This window comes from Zingiber officinale, chromosome 6A (genome assembly GCF_018446385.1).
Source record: "Zingiber officinale cultivar Zhangliang chromosome 6A, Zo_v1.1, whole genome shotgun sequence".
Classification (NCBI taxonomy): Eukaryota; Viridiplantae; Streptophyta; class Magnoliopsida; order Zingiberales; family Zingiberaceae; genus Zingiber; species Zingiber officinale.
Window position 1 is genome coordinate 137,910,322 of NC_055997.1, and position 5,383 is coordinate 137,915,704.

Below are 5,383 nucleotides of genomic sequence, written 5' to 3' on the forward strand. Positions count from 1 at the left end.
CCGTTTAAGCTCAACCTCAACTGGTTCGTCATCTTCTTCTTGGCCTTGTGTTTCATATGCCCGTTTTGAGGAGCTAGCATCCTCTCGGGTCTTATACGGAAACACATGCTCAAAGAACTAGGCATTTCTCGATTCGATTATCGAGTTCTTGTGTATCTCTGGTATATGTGACTCATACACACAAAATCTGTACGCAGTGATGTTTTGTGCATACCCAATAAATATGCAATCAACAGTCTTTGGTCCTATCTTAATTCTTTTCGGATCAGGCACCAACACTTTGGCAAGGCACTCCAACATTCGTAAATATTTGTAGGACGGTTGTCTTCCATTCCATAACTCATAAGGGCTCTTATCTATTTTCTTCCGGGGCACCTTATTTAAAAGGTAATTAGCTGTTAACACAGCTTCCCCCCACATAGACTCTGGCAATCCAGAACTCAATAGAAGAGCATTCATCATCTCCTTAAGAGTTCGATTCTTTCGCTCAGCAACTCCGTTTTGGTGAGGAGTATAAGAAGCTGTTGTTTCGTGTCTGATCCCATGTTCAGCACACAACTCTGCGAATGGTGACACATATTCACCGCCTCGGTCACTTTGAACCACCTTAATCTTTCTATTAAGATAGTTTTCAACCTCATTCTTATAGAGAGCGAATTTTTCTATAGCTTCATCCTTACTTTTGAGAAGATACACATAACAGTATCTTATGTTATCATCTACAAAAGTGATGAAGTATTTATTCCCACCACATGTTGGTGTACCTTTAAGGTCGCACACGTCAATGTGGATTAAGTCAAGTGGTTCGTTACTTCTTTCAATATGTTGAAAGGATGACCTTGTCATTTTCGCTTCAACACAAATCTCACACTTATGTTTTGGGTCAAGGTGGAATATAGGTATGCTTTGCATGTTTATTAATCTACGCAATACATCGTAGTTAACATGTCCTAGTCTACCATGCCACAAACACGAAGACTCAAGCATATAAGTGGAAGAGCTTTTAGTTTTATTTATCTTAGGCCTAATTATCATTACATTGAGCTTAAATAACCCATCAAATACATAGCCCCTTCCTACAAACACTCCATTCTTGGATAGTACAACTCTGTCTGACTCAAAGACAATGTGAAATTCATGCTTGCTTAACAGTGATCCGGATACTAGATTCTTTCAAATCTCCAGAACATACAGCACATTGTTCAGAGTGAGATCCTTGCCCGAGGTCATCTTCAGCACCACCTTTCCTTGGCTCATGATGTTCGAGGTTGCTGAGTTCCCCATGAACAGCTTGTCTCCAGTGACTTCTTCAAAGTTGTGGAGCAACTCCTTATTACAGCAGACGTGTCTGGTGGCTCCAGTATCGATCCACCATTGTCGCGGGTTTGAACCGACTAGATTCAGTTCTGAGACCACAGCGCAGAGGTCGTCCATTTCTGGTCTCTCGTTCAGGTTGGCCTCTTGCTTCTTCTTCAGCTTTCTACACTTCGAATATTTGTGACCCACTTTGTCACAGTTGAAGCACTTCCTAGAGAACTTCTTCTTGTTGATGCCTCCTCTGGTCCCATCTTGGAAGATTTGGGGTTCTTTCGTTTCGAGCTTTGACCGTGCTCGACCACATTGGCTTTCACAGTAGCCGGAGAGAACAGCTTTCTCTCTGAACTCTTGTTGTCTTCTTCGATGCGAAGTCGAACAATGAGTTCTTCCACATTCATCTCCTTCCGCTTGTGCTTCAGGTAGTTCTTGAAGTCCTTCCAGCCAGGAGGAAGCTTCTCAATGATAGCAGCCACCTGGAAGGTTTCACTCAGAACCATCCCTTCTGAGCGGATCTCGTGCAAGATCACCTAAAGCTCCTGGACTTGGCTGATCACCGTCTTAGAGTCAACCATCTTGTAGTCCAGGAATCGGCCCACAATGAACTTCTTTGCCCCTGCATCCTCCGTCTTGTATTTCTTGTCCAGGGCCTCCCATAGCTCCTTAGTCGTTCTATTCATGCTATACACAACGTACAACGAGTCGGCAAGGCAGTTGAGGATATAGTTTCGACAAAGGAACTCAGAATGAGTCCATGCCTCCACTGTTAGGATGTATACTAAAAGCCTAGCTTTTGGTATAAACATTTATCTAGAAATAAGAATCACATTGGTCAAATGTCTACATTTATGACAAATGTAGTTGTTCAATTAATTTATATTGTAGATAACATGGTGTGTGGTGTCACACACAGAAGATCATGTTATCGGTTCCTTATAAATTATAAACAGTAGCTCACGACCAAGATGGAAAGGAACAAATCATTGGAAGGTCGTAGTGTAATTAGGTATTAGTTTATCTTAACTATATAATTACACTAGTACACTTAGAGTGTATTGAGTAGGACCATTTGAGGTCGTTCCTTTTATACTGACTTTATGAAGGAACAAATACCTCAGTTATTATGGAAGTGTGTGCTCTTAATCCTAATATAATAACAAGCACATATATTTGATATTTATTTCTTTAATTTATCAATGGGTGAGATTTAGTTCGATGAATCAATAAGCCCGATAAGTTGGAAAATGATATCACTTATAGTGTGTGTTGTTGATTATAGAAGGAAACTGTGTCCTAGTGATCTAGGTTGAGAATGTCCCCAAGAGGAGCTCATAAGGATTGTCATGTTAAACCCTGCAGGTGGACTTAGTCCGACATGACGATCAAGTTGAGTGGTACTACTCTTGGAGCTAGATATTAATTAAGTGAGTTGTCAGTAACTTACTTAATTAGTGGACATTTGTTATCTTAAATACAGGGAGACTAACACACTCATAATAAGAAGGAGCCCAAAATGTAATTTGGGATTGGTGCGGTAGTTCAATAATAGTTCTCTAGTGGAATGAATTATTATTGATAAAATTAAGTTGTGTGTTCGGGGCGAGCACAGGATGCTTAATTTTATCGGGAGACCAAAATCAATTCCTCCTCTCGGTCCCTATCGTAGCCTCTTAATTATAGAGTACTATACCCACCTATACCCACCTTCTTACCCATCCTATAGGGGCCGACCAAGCTAGCTTGGAGACCAAGCTAGGGCCGGTCATGGGTATGTTCATGGGTGAATTCATGTGGCCGTCCCTATTAAAATAAAAAGGAATTTTAATTTTAAAATTTTCTTATGTGGATAATATAATTTAAAAGAGAGTTTAAAAATTTAAATCCTTCCTTTTATAAGATTCTACAAAAGATTAAGAGAAGAGTTAAAATCTCTTTCCTTATTTGTAGATTAAAAGGTTGATTTTAATTTTGGTAAAAACTTTCCTTTTAATTATATTCATGATTTAAAAGAAAGTTTAAAAATTAAAAATTCTCTTTTATTAGTTTCTACAAAAGATTAAGAAAAGATTTAATATCTTTCCTTATTTGTAGATTGAAAGGAGATTTTAATTTTTAGAGATAACTTTCCTTTTTGGAAATTATCCACATGTTTAAAAGAAAAATTTTAATTTATAAAATTTCTTTTTATTAACCAATCATGAAGGGATTAAAATTATTGGAGAAATTTTTATAAATTTCTAGAAACAAATTAGGAAGTTTTAATTTTTGTTTTAATTAAAACTCTCCTTGTTTTGGGGAGAAGAGTGGTCGACCATTATAATTTGAAAAGAGAAAATTATTTTAATTAAATAAATTTTCCTTTTCAATGGCAAAAGAATTAAGGAAGTTTTTATTAAATTTTCCTTATTTGCCAAGACCAAGGATTATAAAAGAGGGGGTAGAGGAGGCTTCAAGGCTAACAACTCTATTCTATTTTTCCTCTCTTTTCTCCTTGGTGTGGCCCTTTCTTTCCTCTCCTCTCCTTTGTGTGGCCGAAACCTTCTCATGGTGGAGATAGCTTTGGTGGCGGATCTAAGAAGGAGAAGAAGGAGAAGCCTCTTTTCTAGCATCCCTTGGAGCATGGTGGTGGTGGCCGAACCTCTTCATCCTAGGAGAAGTTTTGATGGCCGAAACTTATAAGGAAGAAGAAGGTGCTTGGTGGTTCTCATCTCGGAAGATCGTTGCCCACACAACGTCCGAGGTTAGAAGAAGAATACGGTAGAAGATCAAGAGGTCTTTCTAAAAGGTATAACTAGTAATTTTTCTTTCCGCATCATGCTAGTTATTTATGGAAATAATACCAAATACAAGAGGCTTACGTTCTAGTATTTCGAATATGTTTTTCGAAGTTGTGTTCTTTTTTTTTATTTTTTTTCCTTGTGATTTGATTATTTTTTTCGGTTAACCTAAAGTTATTTTAGGAAATTAAATATTAGCTTTCTATAAAAGGTTTTGTCTAGTCGGTGGTGGTTGCTCCCATATCCAAGAAGGTCGTGTGCCTCGCCACGTCAGTACTGGGAACCAATTATGGAAATTAATATTTAATGGAATTAATAACTTAAGGTGATTTGGGTCGAACGTGTTAAGTTCTGCAGGAGACCCAAGTCAAAACCTAAAAGAACAAATAGATTAAGTTTTGGATCAAACGTGTTAAGTTCCGCAGGCGATCCAAAATTTAATTTAAAAGAACACATGGTAGCTAGGAAAAGGTTCAGACCTTTGTACAAAATTTTTGTACAGTGGAACCTCTAGGCTTTCCGAGTAGCAACCAACATCCACTGTACTGATGGTTTGCGCATCAGCATCCTCAGCTCGCTTGGGAGGGTCTTCAGTCAAGAACCGAGCCAGATTGAGCGTGGTCAGGTAGAAGAGCATCTTCTGTTGCCACGTCTTGAAGTTCAACCCACTAAACTTCTCTGACTTTTCCCAATGACTGATTGGCACAGTTCCAATCGGGGCGGAGGGGGCCTGCACGTGTTGAGTCTGTCACACCTCAATATTTCGTTCCATGGCCATCTCAACAGAATCGAATCTGTTTCAAGATTGTTAGAAACCAAACAATATGTTGCCAGAGATTTTAGGGAACTTAGTTGAATTTAAAACTTACACGGAATTTAAATTCAACTTACAGTTGAAATGACCTGAGCGGATAATCTCAGGCTGCCAGCAGGGGCTGGTTTCCGTAATGCAGTAGATCTGAGTGACATGGCAGGTCTGCAAAGCGGTAGAGTAGGTCTGCAGAGTGACAGACCAGAGCGGAAGACTAAGTCTGCAGAGCGGTAGAGCAGGTCTGCAGAGCGGTATACCAGAGAGGAAGACTAAGTCTGCAGAGCGGAAGAGCAGGTCTGCAAAGCGGTAGACTAGAGCAGTCGAGTAGGTCTGCAGAGCGGCAGACCAGAGTGGCAGACCAGGTCTGCAGAACGGTAGACCAGAGTAGTAGAGCAGGTCTACAGAGTGGCAGACTAGAGCAACAGACTAGAGCAGTAGACCAGGTCTGTTAGAGCAGAATGACCAGGTCGGTTAGAGCAGA